General features: G+C 42.1%; 1 pseudogene; it reads left to right on the top strand.

Moving 5' to 3' along the window:
• Positions 1 to 4,167: 4,167 nt before the first annotated feature.
• LOC101547868 (dnaJ homolog subfamily A member 1-like) lies at positions 4,168 to 5,547 on the top strand (annotated as a pseudogene).
• Positions 5,548 to 24,134: the final 18,587 nt, after the last annotated feature.

The following is a 24,134-nucleotide window of genomic DNA, read 5'->3' as shown; positions in this document are numbered from 1 at the left end:
GGAAACGAGATTGTGTCACGTTTATGCAGATCCTCAGAATCTTCCTCAGCAGCATCGAAATCTGGGCTGGAAAATGCTTCCTCCCTCCAGGAAACGATGACCGCTGTCATAGCCTGAGCATGTGTCTCAGTTTCCATCACTCTTCAGTGAGTATCAGCAGTGCTCTGGACTTTTCCAGGCCTCCTAGCCAAGCTGCTTTCCCTTCAGGGGTTTGAGAAATATGTTCACTCATCTTCCTCGACACTCTCAGAGAAACCAAGATTCCCTGAGGCTACGCTCTGCTGTCTCAAAGCTGCCCTGTGGAAGGTAACCCCACCTTCTGACCTACGTTCAGTGAGCACTGTACGAGCTATTTTAGGGGACAGTAGTGTGCTAATGGCAGCCTTCTCTGGGAAGCTGCTTCCGAATGTGGCGGAGTGTTTCTGTGAAGACAGGAAGCGTTCAAATCCTTCTATCGTTGCAAGAAATCAGCGTGGACAAAGCTGACCCTCTAGGCAGAATAGAAAACAGAAAGCGGCCCATTATGGCCTCCGAATCGAATGAATGAACTCAGTCAACAGACTTATCTCTCGATTTTCAGTTTTGTGAGCTAATCAATTCCAGTTCCTTTTATGAGGTATTGCATGTAGCATCTTGAAATCCCGGGGAAGCAAAATGTGAAAACGGACATTCACTGGCAAGTGATAAACTCAGAAGAGTTTATGTTACCGCTCCACCCATGAAGGCTGTAATGCCAATTGCTAATTGCTTTGAACCTGGGAGATATATGTGCACATGTAATATATATGTACATACATGTACATATATACGAATATATATTTAACACATGTGTATATACATACGCTTTTTCGCCCAAGATAGAACTGAGTTAGCACAAAGGGACTGGTTCTGTATAGCCCCACATTAACTAGATACAGACTGGTATGGTAGCATAGCTTGGACAGGGCTACTGTCCCAAACAAGATGATGCCCTACTCAATCCCAAGCATTCTTAGGAATGCTTGGGAATGGTATTCTGAGTCCTCAGGAAACGGATTTCTTTGGTCATGCAGAAGATGTAGGTAGTACCAGTGAAGGCCAAGTGTGTTTGGATTTCTTAGATTAGTTTTGAACCAAAGTCGGCTCCATGGATACAAGAAGCCACTGTGATGCCTGCATCCTTGTTCAAGTTCCTTATTTTCCCTGATAGCTTCCATTTGTGCTAGAAATAAGGTTATGGGGGCAAATTATCCTCCTCCTCCTCAAAAAAAAAAAAAACAGGGGGCTGGAGTGATAGCACAGCGGGTAGGGCGTTTGCCTTGCTCGCAGCCGACCTGAGTTCAAATCCCAGCATCCCATATGGTCCCCAGAGCACCGCCAGGGGTAATTCCTGAGTGCAGAGCCAGGAGTAACCCCTGAGCATCACTGGGTGTGGCCCAAAAAGAAAAAAATATACGTTGCCATCATTATGAGAAGTGTCCTGCCTGCCTTTTGAAGGAAGCAATAGCATAGCCTGTGGAGACATAAGATTGTGGCCCAAACTCATTACTCATTTGCTCTATAATCCTCAATTCTCCTCTCTGGCTTGATTTTCACTGTGTTTTGGTATTTGGGACACACCTGGTCTTGCATGGGAATTACTCCTTGCTCTGCAGTCAGGAATCACTCCTGGCAGTGCTCAGAGGACCAGCTGGGATGCCAGCGATTGGGCAGAGCTGAGCCACATGCAAGACAAGTGTCCTATCCACTATACTATTGCTCTAGTCTCTGGCTTGATTTTAATTTTTCTAAAAAAATAGAAACAGTCCCAGGGCTGGAGCGATAGCACAGCGGGTAGGGCATTTGCCTTGCACGTGGCCCACCCGGGTTTGATTCCCAGCATCCCATATGGTCCCCTGAGCACTGCCAGGGGTGATTCTTGAGTCCAGAGCCAGGAGTAACCCCTGTGCATTGCTGGGTGTGACCCAAAAAGCAAAAAAAAAAAAAAAATAGAAACAGTCCCTCCAAATCCTAGATTTTAAGGTTATTAATATATACCAAGCAGAGTACCTGGAACACAGTGAGCTCCTCATAGGCAACTACTACTTAATTCTATGCTACACACTAGCTTTATGACACATTTTGCCAAATTAATAGCTTAATTGATCTATAAAATGATAGGATTGCCTAATCGTGGTGTTTAAAGATTTACTCTATAAATAGTTAAGAGATTAGTTAATCACATCATCATAAATTGAGTACATTTTCACATTCAGACCCAGAATTTTTTTAGTAGATGTTGCAAAAATTAATGGAAATTGAATTACTACGAAGCAAGCCTGAAAATCAAGACATTGAGAATAGGGATAGAACTGAGAATTGCTGATATTTTAATTGTGAGTATCTGGGTTTAACTTTGGTGAATTGTTGACTAGCTCCTTTAGTGGAACTTAAAATACCATTTTAATATATTGCTAAAATAGTCTATGGCCCTGACAGTCAGGGAGGGAAATTAGAGTAATTTATACGGAGATAAAATTTATTGGCAAAGTAAGTCACAAAGAAAATTCTGCACATTCATTAAAACTCCTGACAGTGCTAATTTAAAGTTAGCACTTTATCAAAAAGTTAACAAAGGATGATATATTAGTGATATGTAGATGTTCATATAAATCACATTGCTAACATGGTGAATGAAAATTGACATTGTACTCCTAACAGAAAAATTGGCAACATTGTAAGTCAGTTAAAATATCTATATTTTAATTAATAAATGAAGAAGACATATTTCTAAAACTTGTCTAAAAGGTTTGAAACACAGTTCATGGAGTTTCTTTCTAAGCGCTAAACTTTCCTCCTCTAAAATAAAACACAAACTAGCATTCTTATGTTTCCTTATTTTGTAAGGAATTAAGTTTCCCATGTCTCTCAATTAAAAATGATTTAAGTTTGACTTCGGTGTAAAATATAACCTGCTGCAGCAAGTTCTTTGAACAAGATTAATGCAATACTATATTTATTATTTCTGCCTTAAGCATTAAATCCAGAGCTGTGTGGTGGCAGGCACAATCTCAGAACACACTTTTCAGAGCATCTATTTTGAGTGACTTCGACATTTTCAAACCTTGAGTATTCAAGTAGGAATCTAATTCAAAGTAAAAAGTCTCCAACAACAACAACAAAATCCACACATGTACTTAGAAGGCACAGATGAAAAATAGTATGAAAAATAGTAAGAAAAATAGTATGGCTATACTCACACTTCATTCAGGATCTCCCTTGAGCTTTTTAAGGCAAATGCTCTTTAATTAAAAAATTGCAGGGCTTGAGAAATCAAGAAAGCAGTTGCATCTTTTATTTTCCGTTTTCCATTTTGTGTCTGGAACTGGGTTGGAGTAATTATTTTGTTCTCTCTTGGCTTGGGGGATGTTAGAGCTTAATATGTTTCTCTGAGATAGGGTGCTTCTGGTTGTGAGAGAGACCTCCATCAGATTAGCCTTTCTGGAAGAAAGGGGCAGCGGTGGAGTCTTTGCTCGAGGGAGAGATGCTTGTGGACAAAGGAGAAAACCCTCGCATTTCTCTCTCCAGTCAAAAAGAAAAGAAAAGAACAAAGACCTGGACCAGAAGGCATCTTTGCCTTTGGTGCACCTTGCTGCCCTTCTGGCCAGCTTTTTCAGTGGACTTTTGTCACTTCTCTCGACATACCGGTTTTCTCTGCTTCAGGGCTGAGTTTTAAGAAAAAAACAGAGTCTTGAGTATTATCTCTGATTCTCAATTATCAATCTGAGGGCCAGGTCTCAGTCTGCTTCTATGGATGAGGGTCCTATCCCTGGCCACCTCTAATCCAGTTTGGCAGTAGCCACGCCTGGCCAGGAAGCATGATGCTATGGATATTAGAGGAGTTGTAAAATCCAAATCAAAACAGGAGGGGCTGGAGCGATATAGCACAGCAGGTAGAGCATTTGCCTTGCACACGGCCGACCCAGGTTCGATGCCCAGCATCCCATATGGTCCTCTGAGCACCGCCAGGAGTAATTCCTGAGTGCAGAGCCAGGGATAATTCCTGTGCATCACCAGCTGTGACCCAAAAAGAAAAAAAAAAAAGTCAAAACAGGAGCTCAGACACTTCCACCCTGCTCACTGGCCAACATCAGCCTCGGCCCCACTCTCCGGCTGTAGAAAATGGTAAAAAAAAAAAACCCACTTACCATGATGTTTGGGGGGGGGGTCCAACCCAATGCCACTCAGGAAGAATTGGAAAAGGCTTACAAGAAACTGGCCTTGAAGTACCACCAAGCTAAGAACTCAAATGAAGGAGAGAAGTTTAAACAGACTTCTCAAGTTTAGGAAGTGCTCTCTGGTGCAAAGAAAAGGGATTTACATGACAAAGGAGGAGAAGAGGAAATTCTAGAAGGTAGAGCAGGTGGCAGGTTTGGCTCCCCTGGGGACACCTCTGATATGTTTTTTGGAGGAGGAGGAAGGATGCAGAGAGAAAGGAGAGGTAAAGATGATGTGCATCAACTCTCTGTAAGCTTAGAAGGTTTATATAATGATGCAACAAGAAAGCTAGCCCTGCAGAAGAATGTGATCTGTGACAAATGTGAAGGCCACAGAGGTAAGAAAGGAGCAGTAGAGTGCTGTCCCGATTGCCAAGGTACTGGAATGCAAATGCAAATTCATCAGATTGGGCCTGGAATGGTCCACCAAATTCAGTCTGTGTGCCCGGAATGCCAGGGGGCCAGGGGGAACGGATCAGTCCTAAGGACAGATGTAAAAGCTGCAATGGAAGAAAGGTAGTCCGAGAGAAGAAGATTCTGGAAGGTCACATCGACAAAGGCATGAAAGATGGCCAGACGATAACATTCCACGGTGAAGGAGACCAAGAACCAGGACTGGAGCAAGGAGACATTGTCATTGTTCTATTTTTTTTTTTATTTTTTGGTTTTTGGGTCACACCCGGCAATGCACAGGGGTTACTCCTGGCTCTGCACTCAGGAGTCACCCCTGGCGTTGCTCAGGGGACCCTATGGGATGCTGGGAATTGAACCCGGGTCGGCCGCATGCAAGGAAAACGCCCTACCCGCTGTGCTATTGCTCCAGCCCCAACATTGTCATTGTTTTAGATCAGAAAGGACCATGCCATTTTCACTAGGTGAGGAGAAGACCTTTTCATGTGTATGGACATACAGCTGGTGGAAGCATTGTGTGGCTTCCAGAAGCCAATATCTTCTCTTGACAAACGAACTATAGCAATCACTTTTCCTCCAGGTTTGATTGTGAAGCACAGTAATATCAAGTGTGTGCTGAACGAAGGTATGCCAATTGACTGTAGGTCATATGAAAAGGGTCGCCTAATCATTGAGTTTAAGGTAAACTTTCCTGAGAATGGCTTTCTCTCTCCTGATAAACTCTCCTTGCTGGAAAAAACTTCTTCCTGAGAGGAAGGAAGTAGAAGAGACTAATGAGATGGATCAGGTAGAATGAATGGACTTTGATCCAAATCAGGAAAGACAACGCCATGACAACAGAGAAGCTTACGAGGAGGATGAGCACCATCCTAGGAGTGGTGTTCAGTGTCAGACCTCTTAGTGGGGCCAGTGAGTCACACTCGCTGCTGGCATTTCATGTGCAGTAGTGAATGAGTGAAGGACTATCAGTAATAATACTCTCTACTTGAAATAGTTTTGTTTTAATATTCAACTATACTAGTGTTTTAAAAGTTAAATAAAGAATAAACTCAAATATAAACGCTCAGGGGCTGGAGCGATAGCACAGCAGGTAGGGCATTTGCCTTGCATGAGGTCGACCCGGGTTCGATTCCCAGCATCCCATAGGGTCCCCTGAGGACCGCCAGGAGTAATTCCTGAGTGTGCAGCCTGGAGTAACCCCTGAGCATTGGTGGGTGTGACCCAAAAAGAAAATAATATATATGAAAGCTCCAAAAAAAAAAAAAAAAAACCAGGAGCCCGACCTCAGCACCGTGAGTCGTCATGGAGGGAAGTTATGAGTATAACCAGCAATTCTAAAGAGAGGTGCTAACTATACACAAGGATCTCCATCCAAATAGTGTCCAGCCTCATGTCCACAGCGTTCCTGCAGTTACATGTCTTAAATCAAGGTATTTCTTAGATCAAAACTTTATTCTTCTAATGAAAATTGGCCCACCGGAGCAAAACAGATTCCCTTAATCCCGAAAAGGTTTTATCATAGATTTCATCTTAACATTATACTTTACCTTTATAGAACATGAGATCTGGAGGCTGTTAACATCCATTCCATATGCGCTTTTGATTATTAGCAGAAAACCAATGTATGCAATCTTCAAACCATTCAGAAAGAAGGTAGGATAGCATGCTGACAACAAAATATAAGTGACCAAATGAAAAATAATGAGAATGGTACACTGACTATTATAGAGAGTAGACAAGAGGTTGGTTTTTATTTGGCTTTTGTACGGAAGGTTTGAAAACATGTTTTTAATTTGAATCTCGAGTTGCTAGCAAGGATCACGGTGGCTTTGGTTTCAGCGGAACTCCCCATCTTTCTTCCCTGGAAGGGAAATAGGAGAAATCCAACCAGGCTCTGCTCAGCTCCATCTTCACCTCCTGAGACAATCAAAATGCTCAGCCATGGGCAGGATGTTGACAAATGAAAATGTCCACAGGATCCTACATTCTCATTTTAGCTGTTGGTGTCTAGGAGACAGTTCCACGGCAAACATCCCATCGCCGGCCCATGAGCCCTGAGAATCCTCCAATTCAGATCTTTTTGGTCAAAAGTAAATCCAGTGCCCTGGTGATAGCAAAGGGATTTCAATACTTTCTGGGTGATTAAATCAGATGACTTCATCTTCGTTCTCCCAGTTACTGCACCCTACCCCCCACCATTTCAATTTTGAATTAAGCATCCAAAGGATAATACATGGCTTTAGCTTTTCCTTTCAGCCTGAAGTTGGCCACGAGCAAGCAGACCTTGATGATTTTGTCTTAACATGCCATGGAAAAGCGAGGGGCTTCCGGCTCAGTGGTTGTCCAAGGTTGAGAGATACTTCTCAAGCATGAAATTCTAAGTCCTAGTGACAGGAAAGAATATAATTGTGTAGGGCACTTTATTTTTGTTTCCTTTTCCTGTCACCTGCAAATAATTCTGAATCGCATTTTTAGCTCCTTTGAATAAAGTGCCTGATCCATTTTTAAGTAAACACATTTAGCACCTGAAAATATTATCTTGGCCTCTGGCTGACACGGGCCCAGCAGTTTTCCTGATAATTTAAGTGCCTGGAACAATCCTGAGTATGATGTGTCTCACCTTTGAACCATGACTAAACAGTAGGCAATGCAGAAGACACGAAAATAAAATTCAGGCTGCAGAGATAGGATAGGGTGTAAGGTGCAATTGACCTGCTACCCTGGTTTAATCCCCATCATCCCAGATAATACCCGAACCCCTCTAGGAGTGACCCCTCAACACAGAGCTGGGAGTTGTTAGGCGCGGATCGAGATCTCCCTATAACGACAAAGAGATTCCAGAGACTGCAAACAGCAAGCAGATTTATTGTAAGACTGGCTAGCCAGGGTCCAGCCACCTATGTGGACACGCAGGTCCAGCAGGTTAGGCAAAGACCCCGAGTTTCTCCAAAGGAGATCTTATATAGGCCTTCCCTGGCCGTTACAGCAGAGCCCGCGCATTCCCTAGCCAATAAATTCATAATTCGACATGCCTCTCCCTCCAATCCCATTAGGCCCATCTGCTTGTCCAGCTTATAGATTTACAGGTCACAATTGCGTAAGCGCCTGCACGGGTCCGAGGGCTGAGCCCGGGCCTGGGAGGCTACCTGTTTAGATTACACCATTATATGGTCGTAGCTCAGGAGCCCACACATTCCTCTTGGAGCAAGCAGATAGCAGAGGCCTGAGTGGAAAATACATGGTTTTCCTTGTCTTTGGCCCCGCCCAGGGCAATCCTCCCCTAACGGAGTAAGCCCTGAGCACCACTGAGTGTGACCCAGAACCAAAAAAAAAAAAAAAAAAAAAAGACAAACTATGCTATTAAAGGGAGATCTGTTTCTAATCGTAAATGAACCACTCCGTGATCTATGCATGGAAACTTTCATTAGCCAAAGTCCTGTTTGCCCATTTGGTAAAAGAGCTATTAAATAGAGGACTTGCTTTTATTTTATAAGGATGTCAGAGAAGGTGACCAAATTCCAGACTGTGACTAGAGGAATCTATATGAATTCCCATCTATCATAGAGGATCACCAAGTTAGCACTGTAGCACTGTCATCCCATTGCTCATCGATTTGCTCGAGCGGGCACCAGTAATGTCTCCATTGTGAGTCTTGTCATTACTGTTTTTGGCATATCGAATACACCACGGGGAGCTTGCCAGGCTCTGCCGTGCCGGCGGGATACTCTCAGTAGCTTGCCGGGCTCTCTGAGAGGGACGGAGTACTCAAACCTGGGTCGGCTGCATGCAGGCAAACGCCCTAGCTGCTGTGCTATCGCTCCAGTCCTGCACCAACTCGGCAGGTCAAATAACCACAAAATATAAACAAAATTCTCTTTTGCAAATCAGATGGTCATGGTTGTTGCATGAATATTCATGCGGTCTGAGATGCTGAGACAAGGAACTCAGAAGAAACTTGTTCTTGGAGGGCCTAGGTTCTCTCTGACTCTTAGACAAAGGTAGAGAGCCCTGTGACCTCCTTTTATTGATCATAGTACCTCTAAAGGGCGCAATACAGTGATGTCACCAAAGGCATCAAAAGAAGTTACAGGAAGAACATTGAGGCAGTAGAATATGCATTATTTCCTTGCATCTGCAGGCCAGTAATCTTGGCCTCCAAGATAAGAAACCAAAACTGAAACCTTTCTTGGGCTAAAAACACTTGGATTTACATCCCCAAAGACAAAACTGGGCCCCACACCTGAATTCTACATCCCAAAGGCTAGGCTGGGCCAGAGCCTACAATTTACAATCGCAAAGGTCAGGCCTGACTAACACCATCTGCATGTCAAAGACCAGCCAGGCTTCTGTGAGAGAAGGAAAACTGCTCTTTTCAATATACTGAAATTATTTTTCTGAAGGCAGCTTGAAGGGGGAAATTGTTCCTGTCTGTAGTGCATTTGGGCTCACCCTGATAGCTCAGCCCATCCCCAACATAAGACAGATGACTCTTATGATATTCCTATGTTCCATTTCCCCCCTCCCCCCTCCCCCCCCTCCCCCCTCCCCCCCCCCCCCCCCCCCGCTCTGCTTCTGTATGTTCAAGATTCGGACAAATCAAGATTCGGACAAATTCCCAGTTCCCAGTCCTAGAACTCTCAGAGTTCCACTGTCACAGCTATCTTCACCATGTACCTATTCACAGCGCTATTCGCAGTGAGAGCTTGATATTCAACAGTCATCCAAGACTTCTCTAATTCTACTCTCCGACATGAGGTCATTGTAGCAGGGGGTCACAGAAACCTTCAGATTCCTTTCATGAACTAGATCTAAGTAGTTTGCAAATGGGTTTGTCTTATTGAGGCTGTAGGGACACTCTGTTATGTAAAGACAGTGATCACCAAGCAGAGCCCTGATGAACTTGGATAAACAAGCTCAACTGCCCTTGAGCTAAATTTCAGGAAAAGAAATTTGATTAACGGAATTATGTTGTCTTTATGCCATTACCTTGAATTTTCCCTCGAGTGAGGCTTTCCTGGAAATCCCAGTTCATCCTTCCATTTCTATAGTAGGTATCATGACTAAGTTAATAGGCATTTATCTAACTCAAACAAGCTACCATTATAACACAATTACATTTTCTAGAACACTTGCCACGCATTTGTTTTTTCCTCTTAGGTAAATTCCTCCTGCATAACAATGTTATATTACTAAATCTGTGCTCAGTTCTTCAAATTGAAAAATTAAGTAAAAACAGCTCGTGTGAAGGTGCATGACTTCTCCTGGATAAGAACTATAAATCACTCATTTAAAAACAAGCACTGATTATGTTAGTCACGTGAATTTGTCACAGAGATTTTCTACCTCTGAAATTGATGTTTGAAATATCAAATGAGCTTTTAATTAAAATCATAGAGACTAATTTTTATTTGTAAAAACATTCTGGACACTGATCAACATTTTTAACATTTGTTTATTATTTACTCTTTCATCTTTAAGATGAGATCATTTATTATATTTCCTAGGAGTTCAGCATCGAATAAATATACATTAAGTAAGCATATTGGTAGAATTCATTTCACTTAATTTTCTTCAACTTTAACGTGTTTGTGTTATAGGGGCATCAAGAACCTTGAAAAAGATATATATATACATATATATAATTATGTATCTATTCTTAGTATGTTTTTTAAAATTCTAGTAACAAAAGTTCTTATTCTACTATTTTATAACAAGAGTTAACAAACATATTGGTTTTTTGGTTTTTTTTTTTGGGATAGAGAAAAGATTTATTTGGATGGACATTGAGAGTATCACGCTGGGTGAAATGAGTCAGAGAGAGGATCAGATATAGAATGACTGCATTCATTTGTGGAATATTATATATATGTATGCATATATATACATTCATGTATACATATGTATATATATTATAGTAGCACCGTTGCACTGTACCTTTGTCATCTGGTTGTTCATTGATTTGCTTGAGCGGGCACCAGTAAGGTCTCCATTGTGAGACTTGTTGTTACTCGTTTTGGGCATATCAAATACGCCATGAGTAGCTTGCCAGGCTCTGATGTGCTGGCAGGATACTCTCAGTAGCTTGCTGGACTTTCCAAGAGGGACAGACGAAAGGAACCCAAGTCGGCCTCATGCAAGGCAAATGCCCTACCTGTTGTGCTATCGCTCCAGTCCATATATTATAGTAGAAGACTAATATCCACTGTCCATGTGTTAGGGCGCGGATCAAAATCTCCCTATAATGACAAAGAGACTCCAGAGACTGCAAACAGCAAGCAGGGTTTATTGTAAGACTGGCTAGCCAGGGTCCAGCCACCTACGCGGACACGCAGGTCCAGCAGGTTGGCCAAAGACCCCGAGCTTCTCCAAAGGAGATCTTATATAGGCCTTCCCCGGCTGTTACAGCAGAGCCCGTGAATTTCATAGCCAATAGATTTGTAATATTGCAAACTTTCTTAACCAATTAATTTTAAAGGGACATCACTCCTTAGCCTATGGTTTTAGAGATCAGTATTTGTGCCAATACTCAGGAATGTCCCGGTTCTGGGGGCAGTCCTGGGTCATGTGATCTGGGTCTTGTGATATGGGTCTGGTTATCTGGTCTGACCACCACCCTTCTTGTGACCCAGGGTGCCTGTATCCAAATTCCTAACTCAGGGACAGATAGACAAGTTATTCTACAATGTGGGCTCCTGTAAAAAGAGTCTTAAGAAAGCTAAATAGATTCCTGTGGTCTGTCCTGGGCCAGTTCCTCACATATGTCCAGGGAAAACAGGGGCTGGAAGGACTAGTCAATGATTAACCTTTTTTAAAATTTCTTTTTCTCACCTCCTAGAAACTCTTCATTGCTTCATTGGAGTCTCAGGGTTCTCTACGCAACATTCATTGTTGTTCTTTTCTCTAACTGTCCCCTGCTTCCCTCCAGATGTACTAAAGGGAAATGGGAATCAAATCCAAGACTCACCACCTCTAATAGATGCTCTTTCACTTGGAGTTTTCCCCTTTGAATTCTTAATTAATGCTTTCATGAGAAGCAGTCAGACTGCAAGGTAGCCATCCTGGCACCCTAGTCCTTGATGCATACCAAAAAAACTGTCAATGTCATTGTCATCCCATTACTCATAGATTTGTTTGAGCGGGCACCAGTAACGTCTCTCATTGTGAGACTTATTGTTACTGTTTTTGGCATATGGAATACGCCACAGGTAGCTTGCAGGCTATGCCTTGCGGGCGGGATACTCTAGGTAGCTTGCCGGGCTCTCTGAGAGGGGCAGAGGAATCGAACATGGGTTGACCGAGTGAAAGGTGCCCTACCACTGTGCTATACCAAAATAAATAAATAAATAAATAAATAAATAAGTGGGCCCTGGAACTTTTTCACTTTGAAAAGAAGCTCAAGTTTCTGGAGCCATTTGTATTCAGACGTGACTCTCTCCCTTCCTTGCTCCTGGGAGAACAGCCCTACTCTTCAAATGAAAAAGAAATCATAAAGCTCACCGGGAACAGGGAACTGCGGCCCTCACACCTAGTGTTGCTCTCCTTGTCTTGGAATGTTATTTCCATATAGAAAGCTACTCTAATGGGACACTTGTAAATGCAGGGAATTTAGCCCTTGTGGAGTCCTCTCCAGAAATTGGATTTTTGCTTAAGCAAACAGCAAACTATCCAGCGGGGGAAAAAGCTATTTATCTGGCTGGCTGTGGAGGAGCCTTAGAAAAAATACAATCCCAAGACTGCTCTGACCAGTGAGTCGATGGGCAGACATTGGAAAACAAAACCCAGTTCCTTGTGCGAGGTGTCAGATGAGCTCTTTCATGTAACACTTGGTCTCAGATACACTGTAACGATATTTTCTTGATTACCCTTTTCCTAGACATAAGGGAGGCGTGCAGTTTACTTTCTCATTTAAGAAGGGTAAAAGGCTTAAACTGGCTCCCAGCTTCGACCTGCCTTTTCAGGGATTATTTAGGATCTTTGTGGGTCAAATGCAACCAAATTTAGATGAAGGGAAGCTAATCTTCCTGTTTCCGACTTTTTAATAAGGCCTTTCAAAATTGCCACCCCACAACACATTTACCTTCTTATTTTTTTTAAATTTATTGATTTTTTAATTAGTGAGTCACAGTGAGGGTACAGTTACAGATTCACAAAATTTCGTGCTTGTTTTTCCCTCATGCAGTGTTCGAGATCCCATCCCTCCGCCAGTGTCCATTCTCCACCACCAATGAACCCAGTATCCCTCCCACCCCCCAGTCCCATCCCCCCACCCCACGTCTGTGGCAGTAGACTAGAGACTGAACCTGAGGGCCACTCAATACCCCTATTGCAAACCACAAGACCCAAAAGGAGAGAGAGAACAAATTGGAATGCCCTGCCACATTTACCTTCTTAAATCAGCTTACTATTCCTTTTTGTTTGTTTGTTTTGCTTTATGGGTCACACCCGATGATGCACAGGGGTTAACTCCTGGCTCTGCACTCAGGAATAACTCTTGGCAGTGCTCGGGGTACCATATGGGATGCTGGGAATCGAACCAGGGTTGGCCGCATGCAAGGCAAACACCCTACCCGCTGTGGAATCGCTTCAACGCCAGCTTGCTGTTTCTGAAAGGTTTTCTGTGAGATTTATTCAAGAAATGTCTCATAATCTCTCATTTGGTTCATAATTTAAGACAGAGATCCTCTCCATCTGCAGGGAGATTCTTTCCTTTATTTTTAAGTAACCCTGCCCCTCTGCCCCACCTCTAGAAGAAAAATCCAACATTTCCAAAGTGCCATGCTAAAGGCTAAGGAAAAAGACATGTCTGCTAAATAAAAAAGATAAAGGAAAATCTCACTCATTTTACCTTCGTGAGTGTTTTGCTAAGACTCGCTGACATTTGGCCAGGTTCTTGGCTGGGAGGAGAAACAGATCCACTCCCTTTCTCAGCCAGCGCCATCTCCTCCTGCCCAGAAGCAGGGATCGTTGGGAACTATCAATGAAGAAAATTGGTATTTCCTCTTCTTTTTTCCCTCCTAACTTCCTACCCTATAACAACACCGTGTTCCCCTGTGCCCAGCTTCAGCGGTGCTCTGGAGGGACAGAGAAAACTGTAGCAGCTTCCTTAGGCAAATGTCTGAACCACCCATGAGGTCTGCAACATCGAGCTCTGCCATTCCTGCAGAAACTTAGAGAAGCTGGGAACTTGTCACTGTTTAGAGCTAGTGCACCTGGGGATAGGGACGGGGAGGGAAGAGCTGGGCAGGCAAATACCTGGGCTAGTCTTCCTGCATTTTGTCATTCGGAGGACCCGTTTAAAAATACTCACTACTAAAGTTTCTTTAACTAGTCATCTGTTCTAGGATAGTTGTGTTGTTTCCAGATTTTAGCTATTGTGAACAGTGCTGCAATGAACCTATAGGTACAGATGTCATTTCTACTATGCTTTTTTGCATCCTCGGGATATATTCCCCCGAAGTGGAATTGTGGGGTCATATTACACAATGGAATACTATGCAGCTGTTAGGAGAGATGAAGTCAGGAAATTGGCTTATAAATGGATAGACATGGAGAGTATCATGCTAAGTGAAATGAGTCAGAAAGAGAGGGACAGACATAGAAGAACTGCACTCGTTTGTGGAGTATAGAATAACATTATATGAGGCTGACACCCAAGGACAGTAGATACAAGGGCCAGGAGGATTGCCTCATAGATGGAAGCCTGCTTCATGAGCGGAGTGGAGAAGGCAGCTGGAATAGAGAAGGGATCACTAAAAAAAAACGATAGCTGGAGGAACCAGTTGGGATCAAAGATGCATGCCGAAAATAGATAATGGACCAAACATGCTGACCTGCCAGTGTCTGTGTTGCAAGCCATAATGCCCAAAAGTAGAGAGAGAGTATTGGGAATATTGTCTGCCATGGAGGCAGGGGGAGGGTGGGAATAGAGGGGGTATACCGGGGATATTGGTGGTGGGGAATGTGCACTGGTGGAGGGATGGGTGTTTGATCATTGTGTGATTGCAACCCAAACATGAAAGTTTGTAACTATCTCACAGTGATTCTATAATATTTTAAAAATTACTACTGGGGCTGAAACAATAGCACAGCGGGGAGGGCGTTTGCCTTGCACACGGCTGACCTGGGTTTGATTCCCAGCATCCCATAGGTTCCCCAAGCACTGCCAGGAGTAATTCCTGAGTGCAGAGCCAGGAGTAATCCCAGAGCATTGCCAGGTGTGACCCAAGAAGAAAAAAAATACTACCATTGGAAAGCTTATAAAGACATTTGTCTAGGTATATCTGTAGGAGTTTCTCATATTTACTCTGCTCAAAACCTCATTGTTTTGCCCATGAAAATAGCTCTCCATAGTGAACATACAGAAGCCACAGAAGGTCCACGTTGGATCTGTGCCTGTTTAGGTAAAAGCCAGGGTTCTGGTTTGAATTGACTTGGAGAGAAAGTTCCATCTGTCATTGCTTTTCTCAAAGTCATCAGGCTTGTCCAGCAGACTTCAGATAATAATTAAGAATATTTTTTTAATTCATTGAATCACTGTGAGAACAGTTACAAAGCTTTCAGGTCTAAGTCTTGATCATACAATGATCAAACACCCATCCCTTCACCAGTGCACATTTTCCACCACCAAGAACCCCAGTACACCCCCATCCCACCCACCCCCCCTACCTGTGTGGCAGATGATTTCCAATTTACTCTTTCTCTACTTTTGATTACATTCAATATTTTAACAAAAGACCCACCATTATTATTTGGAATTTTCCTCCAACAATCAGACCTGCTGAAAAGGCATCATTAGGTCATTTGTTTTCTATTGCTGATTATGAAGAGCATCTGATGTCACATATGAAGAGCATATGATGTCGATCTTGTAACTCTGATATTTTAGTAATTAAGTCTGGAGGGATTTCTGCCAAAAGCCGCTGGGTTCCAAGATTGCTTTGTGTGCCTCTGGGATCATGGCCATTAAGGAATTCGATAAGTAGCCGGAGGAGCCATTCGTGGGCAGCAACTCCAATAATTAAGAAATTTAAGCAAATTTAAACAAATCTCGCGAGCTGCATTTCCAGCTTGCAGATATGTTCCTCCAAGCATATGGAGTCGTAAGAATGATTATGTTCCTTGCTATCGATGTCACAGTTTTATTTCTGAAACAGAATGCGCACACAGCAATTGACAGCGGGACAAAGTTATACGGTAACAAGCACCGTTGGGAATTTTTATCTGATTATAATTTACACTTGTTCATCATTGAGAGCTGATTAATCACAACCGCATAGGAAAGTTAAAATCAAAGGGAATCTCTTCTCTGGCTTGGGGGACCATATGGGATGCCAAAGATCTACTACAAGTCAGACGAGTACAAGGCAAATGCTCTACCAGCTGGAGTAGTGCTCCGGCCCATAACCTTCACAGTCATAGCATTTTATTACATATATTCTATCACATTATTTTTTGTGTCCTTTATTATGTATTTTTTATGAGAAAAAGATTGAAATATGCATTTTAAGAATTGTGCTGAAAATTTTCTTTAACTTGAATTTAGTTTGGCAGTTTGACTATAGTTTTATCTGCTGCGATCATTTCCAAAAGATACATCTCACTGGGAACACGAAGAAGATAAGGAATACCAAAGATGTGAAATATTCTTGGTGCGTAATTGCCACACACTAGTATGGTGAAAGGAGGGGATAACTGTTCGTACATCATGAACTAAAAGCCTCATCATCATTTTATCTCGGCACAAATGTAATTTTTAACTCAGGGTACAAAAGGTGAATTGTGATCGTTTATTTTTATTTTTTAATGAATCACCATGAAGTACAGTTACAAACTTACAAACTTTTGTGCTTATATTTCAGTCATACAATGATCAAGTACCCATCCCTCCACCAGTGCCCATTCTCCACCACCAATGTTGCCAGTATACCTCCCCCCTCTCTCCCCTTCCCCCACCTCTGTGGCATGCACATTCCCTTTTACTTTCTCTCTTTTTGGGTGTTATGGTTTGCAATGCAGGTATTAAGTGGCCATCATATTTAATCTATAGTTTACTTTCAGCACACATCTCCCATCCTGAGCGAGCCCTCCAAGCATCCTTTACTTGGTGGTCCCTTCTCTGTCTGAGCTGCCTTTTTCCCCAGTATGTGAGGACAGCTTCCAAGCCGTGGAGCACTTTTCCTGGTCCTTATCTCTACTATCCTTGGGTGTTAGTCTCCCATTCTGTGTTTGTTACCCTCTCTTGGACTCATTTCACTTAGCATGATACTCCATGTTGATCATTTAAATTTTATTTTTTTATATATAGTTTGAGGGTTTGGGGCCACACCCAACTGTGCTCCTGGCTTCCTCCAGGCTCTGTGTTTGTGAAATGACTTCTAGCTCAGGGGACCATATGTGGTGCCGGGGATTGAACCCACACTACATGCAAGATAAGCACCCTATCTGTTGTACTGGTTCCCCAGCTCTGTTGAGTGATCCTTTTATAATGATACATTTTCATAATTTTGTGAAGTATATTTAAGGTCTTTATTGAGGTCAGATATCATCTTGGTAAGCAGACATTTATGCACAGAGTACTTTTCCACCTGAGACTGCTTTGCACTTCCTTTTCTATACTACACAGAAAAGTTAAAAAAAAAAAGTTGTCGTTTGTCATTGCAGCATCTGAAACCTCCCTTTGGTTCCTTACTCTTGGTTTTCCTACCATTCTCCATGTGTGCCAGTAGGAGGCATCTCTCTTTATTAATGTTTGCTCTTAAAAATTATATAAAATAGGGGCTGGAGTGATAGTATAGTGGGTAGGGTGTTTGCCTTGCATGCTGACAACCCGGGTTCAATTCCCAACATCCCGTATGGTTTCCTGAGTACCTCCGGGAGGGATTCCTGAGTGCAAGGCCAGGACTAACTCCTAAGCATCACTGGGTATGACCCAAAAAGCAATATATATATATATGTATATATACATATATACACACATATATATGTGTATATATATGTGATATGTATGTGTGTGCATTTTTTTCTTTTTTTTCAAACACACATTTGGAGGCCACACCCAGCACTGCTTAGGGATTATTCCTGGCTCTGTGCTTGGGGATCACTCCTGTCGAGTCTTGGGGGAACCATATAGGGCACCGGGATCAAATTTGGGTCAGCAAAGTGCAGGGCAAGAGCCTTACACACCGTTCTATTGCTCCAGCACCCCCCCAACACTTCTTCATTTATTACTATATCTTATGATGTTCCAAGGGCTGGAGCAATACCACCGCCGACCCAGGTTTGATTCTTCCGCCCCTCTCAGAGAGCCTGGCAAGCTACCGAGAGTATCCTGCCCGCACAGCAAAGCCTGGCAAGCTCCCCGTGACGTGTTTGATATACCTAAAACAGTAACAACAAAGTCTCACAATGGAGACATTACTGGTGCCTGCTCGAGCTAAATCAATGAGCAAGGGGATGACAGTGATACAGTGATATTTAAGGTTTATGAGCATATTTGAGCCCTCAGTGGTAAACCATCCACATGTTGGTTGAGTTCTTTGTGTAGTTTTTTTTTTCCCCCCAGCTTCCATGGGGGCCTGTGACTTAGAATTGTAAATGGCATCTCCACAGTGCACTGTGGGGTGAGACATGCTGAGAGCCTTGTTCCAAATTATGTCACCAAGAACCAGGTCTTTCAATGCCCAGTTTTGCTTTCTCTTGTGTTGTTGGTCCAGGCAGCTTATCTTGCAGATTGCTTAGATATCCACCCCCAAATCCAGACTTAACTTCCTCCGGTCCAGCCACTCTGATGGAGACAGTTTATTTTGTCAAGAGTTCCAGCAAACGTCTTGGAGCTGGTTTGATTCTTTCACTGTGGGTCACTTTCTTTTTCGTCTGACTGCATGCCTGCACATACAGGATCCCTCTTGTTACAGACATGCAGATTTCCTGCTGTCCACACCTGAACAGAGTGCCCAGGTAGGAAAGGAAATGGGGTCTCATAAAAGGAGTCAGATATTGAGCTGAGAGTTGGCTGGTTCCGATGGTGTTGCATAAAGAGTAGATAGATTGGAGAGTCTCTGAAAACTAGAGATATATCCACTGCAAATATATATTTACATTCACTTTTTAAGTACTCACCCAAGTGTAAGCCTAGTGGGTGTGGCCTAAAGCCACCAAACATTTTTTTTTTTAATTTTTAAGTATTAAGCCTAGGGCTGAAGAGATAGTACAGCGGGTATGGGACTTGCCTTCTATGAGGCCAACCCTGTTTTGATCCCAGACACCCAAAATGATCCCATGAGCCCACCAGGAGTCATTCCTGAGAGCAGAACCAGTAGGAAGCCCTCAGCATCACAGGGTGTGCCCCCCTATATATTTTTTTAATATGAAGCCTAGCAAAGATCAACTCTGACTTAATCTCTTCTCTACTTATACAACCGCTTATTAGATAGATCAAAGTGCAGGAATTACATTTACCCATTAAGTACCGTCCTTTGATTTACTATCATTCTTACAATTTTAGATCTTTATGGGTCATAGCTTTTAAATTAGGGTCATATGCAAATTTAGCATAATCAGCAGTGGATTAATGTCCTCCTGAAACTCAAAGGGAAAAATGTTGACTGATACAAGTTCTTGTACACTTAGAAGGGGAGCGAATAAACCTTGACACCAGAGAATATTCTCCAGGTTGCTGCCTCTTCACCAAAATACTCAAATCAAGGATTTGGCAACAATTAGTACATCAACAAAGCATGTTTCCCTGGCATGTCCTATTAGAATAGAGACTATAATGAAGTGTTTTTATGCCAAGTTATCACCTCAACTCCACATATCCTGTTACATTATTATTATTATTATTATTATTATTATTATTATTATTATTATTGTTTTTTTGGTCACACCTGGTGATGCACCAGGGTTACTCCTGATTCTGCACTCAGGAATCACCCCTGGTGGTGCTCAGGGGACCATATGGGATTCTGGGAATCGAAGCCGGGTTGGCCATGTGCAAGGCAAATGCTCTACCTGCTGTGCTATCGTTCCAGCCCCTATTATTTATTTTTTTATCAGTGTAGTTGCATAGGACTGGAGCGATAGCACAGTGGACAGGGCATTTGCCTTGAGTATGCCTGACTCGGGTTGGATTCCACCATCCCTCTCAGAGAGCCTGGCAAGCTACCAAGAGTATTCCACCCCCATGGCAGAGCCTGGCAAGCTACCCATGACCTATTTGATATGCCAAAAACAGTAACGACAAATCTCACAATGGAGACGTTACTGGTGCCCACTCAAGCAAAATTGATGAACAACAGGATGACAGTGCAGTGTAGTGCTACAGTAGTTGCATAATCCAAAAGTACCACAAGGGATCTGGGTTGTAGCTTGGTGGTATTGAGCACACTCAAGTATGGGTGTGATCACAGACTCAGGTGATGTCAGGGTCAACAAATTTCATGAAAGCCCCTTTGGCACTGCAAACATTTTTATATTGGGCATCACTCCTTGCTTTATTAAATGGTCCTACATCATAGTTTTGGCATCTGCACAGAGTCAATTATAAGTTAAAGTTTAATCTTACTTTCTTCTGCTTTGAGAAAAAAATACTCCTGTATAAAGTTATTTAAAAAATGCATATCTTCCAACTGGCACATTCATTTATTTTCCAGTGGTATGCAACTCATCTGCAGCTGAACTCATTTATGTAGGATTTTAAAAAATAATTGATTCACTTAATAGTCACTTAATTGGGCTTCAATTATTGCTCTACATTGTCTAATCTGCAGATCACTTTTTGACAAATACCATTTGACTGCATATTTGAAGAAAAATAAAATTTGACTATATTATACCATTTGTACTTCAGCAAGCATCAATTGTTGACTGGTTGATGTTCATATTCCAAATACTACACAATTGTGAATTATTTTTTAGCATTGTTTGCCAGCTTAATTCATTTTACATGTCTGCTTCCTAGTTTCATTCTTATAATAAAAACAACCATTTCTCTTCTCTGTCCTTGGAGATTGCTCTCCTACCCACCCTGCCCTAGAATTCTTTTTCAATGAGTGCCGATTTCTTCATCAGAAAACTCACCTGGCAGAAACCAATTTTCACTCTCAAAACTTTTATAATAACAAAGATCTTTATCTGATGGACTGTTGTTTTCCCCCTTTAACTTCCTGGAATCAAACTTAATGCAGATTTAAGTATGTCACAAAATCTCTTATTGGAGCATCATGTCTTTAAGGTGATATGTTTATTTGCTGATAAGGAATATTCATGTAGAGTTTTAAGATTTGAATTTGAATTCTTGGGAGATTTCCAGTGAGCTCTGTTTTTAGGGATACATCACTGATTAACTCTGGGCCTCATTTTTTCCCATTGGTAAGATCGGAATTAAACTTGTCACATGGATAACGTAGTACAGAAAAGATCCTGTGAATAAAAAATGAACAAAAGAGGGAATGAGAGACAGAAGAAGCACTTTTCCTTGCATTTATTCCCCTAGCTAATCCTTATTGCTCTGAATAGAAGTTAACTTGTCATGTTCTATGTATTCTAAAAGATCTAGTTGTTGTCAAGTTGGTAATTTATTCTAAGTGCTGATTTTATTAAATTTAGCATATCTTTATTTTTTCTGATTACCAAAGTGGCATGCTCATCTTGCAAAATGAATTGAGATCTTTCAGAAATATAACACACAGGAATGTAAAGGCTTCCATAATCTTTTTCCCAGAGACAATCATTGTTAATTGCTGCTAACAATTCCCTTGCATATTTTACTAGATATGTTTTTTTTTTTTGCTTTTCATGTTCAGTTATGAACAGTCTTTGGTGAAAAATGAGACCAAGTTTATCAACATGTTTGCTCTCTTAATACTTCATAGCTATCTTTCAGTATCATACTTTATGATTATTTGTATTATTTTGGACTGGACTGATAGCATAGTGGGTAGGGCATTTGCCTTGCATGCTGCCAACTCAGGTTCGATTCCTCCGCCCCTCTTTGACAGCCCGGCAGGCTACCTAGATTATCTCACCCGCACGACAGAGCTTAGCAAACTCCCCGTGGTGTATTCGATATGCCAAAAACAGTAACAACAAGTCTCACAATGGAGATGTTCCTGGTGCCCACTCAAGCAAATCGATGAGCCATGGGGTGACAATGTATTATTTTAATTTATGTTTTATGTTTCGGTTTTTGTGCCACACCGGATTGTGTTCACTCCTTACTTCTGGCTTTGTATTCAGGGAATCACTCCTGCTGGTACTTGGGGGACCATATGGGGTGCCAAGGATCCAACCTGGATTGGTTGCATGACAGGCAAATGCCCTCCCTACAGTACTATAGCTCCAGCCCCAGCTATTTGTATGAATATTAACATAACTTCCTACAGCAAATGAAATGGTGTGTAACTAAAACCTCGGAAGCGGAAGCATTCTCCAGTGACTTGGCTCATGCCAATTTAGCAGAATCTTCTAGAATATATTTCTGTAAAACTTGAAATTCTGCGCTTTGATCCTTGCTGCTAAACTTCCTGTTTCAGATGAACCAAGTGCAATTACTAATAATGAACACATTTTCATGCAGCGTGCAGCAGTGTCTGATTCTGAGAGCTAAACTATAAACTACAAATGAGTGGCTAACTCCAGGTCCCCAAGGTACTTCCTCGCCCAGTCTCTACATTGTTGTGTGTTGTGTGTCCTGGCTCAGACACCAGAAGAGCAGGTGCATTTACCTAAAGCTACCGAGAAGACAGACCTCAGAGGAGATGGCTAAGTCAATTTAGCCACCTTGAAAATCCTCTTCCTCACCACGGAAGATCACCTCGTTGGAAGTTTAAAGAGACAGCCCTTCTTTTTTCTGTCTTTGAGTCTGCTCTCTCTCCTGCTCCCATAAGCTGGCTTCTCATGTCCCCGTGACATGCAACCTCAGCATCTAAATCTGGGGGTCTAAGAGGATCTGCTCAGACTCCCGGGGTCACACACCTTCTATCGCCTTTCACGGATGAACTTCTTCGTCAGCGTCCTTGGTTTTGATCTTCGGTGCATTACCCAGCGGACAAGGATTTCCACGGGAGCAGATTTGGGAGTGCCGTGCTGGGGGAAGGAGTGTTAGCAAGGTGTTCTTTGAAAGCAGGCTCTCGAGAGGACAGCCACTCTGGATGGGGGATCCTCTGGTGGGTGGTAGGGACTCCATGAACAGCCCTTTCATAATCATTTAGTGGAACGGATGCAAGTGATTTCCATACATTCAGCAAAAGATGACAGTGCCCTCCTACTGTGGCATTGTTATAGAACAGAGAATTACTCCATACTTTGATGTTCTGGTTTCTTGAGCTTTTTCTTCCATCCATGGGATCCCGGGAGAAGGGGCCAGGATGAAACCGTTGAGTGGTATCACACAAAGTATAGGCTCCACTGCTAAGCCCTATTCCAGCCCCTGCACAACTCTTTTCTAAGAGAACTATTATCTTTGTCTGTTACACTGGGCCCACCCCACACTCAAATGTTGTGTATGATAGTGTGCTGATGATTGGATAATAATAAAAATAGCCTGAATCGAATTAAAATATATTCAAGCCCAAACAGAAAAGGTAATTGACCTGTGAATGTTTTCTTTGCATAGATTGGTGTTATTAGGTCTTCTTTATAATTTTTGGCAGGTCTTTCTATATGGAAGGGCACAACACTTCTCTATAGGTTAGGCTAGTTTGAAAGCCATATTGAAATGAAGGTTTTGATCATTTTCAGGCCTTTTCTTGAAGATTTACAGTTTCCATTAAAACAAAAGAGATTAATGAGGAGGATAGAGGCTGAAATATTGGTTGTCATCTTGCCCTTAAATCACTTAGAAGTTTGGTTTATACCTCTGTTACCATGGTAGGAAAATATGACATACTTTATACTTTGTAGTTAAGTTAGAAAACATTTTAATGGTGGACACAGAATAGTCGTTGTGTCAGGACTTCCCTCCAATACTGGCATTTAAGTGCTGATTTAATTAAAACTAGTGAATATTGACCAGGTATAAGTGACCCTTAAAAACATAACCAGAAGATAGGTAGATGCTGACTGAGTCCTTGGCCATTTTTCCTGCTTGCTAGTGAATAACACAAGTGCCTTAGAGAATCAGCCCATTGTAATTCCTTTCTTCTATGCAAGACATAGAATATAATTATCTGACCTCTAAAGTAAAAAAGAAAAAAAAATCATGATTTGGATGTTTTCTTCAGTATTCATTGAGTGGGGGCATCAACAGCTGGAATAAATCTCAAGAGGTCACTGAGAATGCCTATTAAATGCAGGCTGTATTTGTGAATAGAGAATATTACCCTACTCCCCTTCATTTTGAAAATGAGAACATTTATTTTGTAGTTTCTTAAGCACTTGTGCACAAATCCAAAAGTAAGTCTGATTGACGATTGGCTTTCTGTTCCTTAGGTAGAGGATTTAATTGTTTTCATTAGTTGAAATAGTCTCTCTGGTCCTGTTCATGGACAA

Source organism: Sorex araneus, chromosome 2 (genome assembly GCF_027595985.1).
Source record: "Sorex araneus isolate mSorAra2 chromosome 2, mSorAra2.pri, whole genome shotgun sequence".
Lineage (NCBI taxonomy): Eukaryota > Metazoa > Chordata > Mammalia > Eulipotyphla > Soricidae > Sorex > Sorex araneus.
This window is presented reverse-complemented; position numbering and strand designations above follow the sequence as displayed.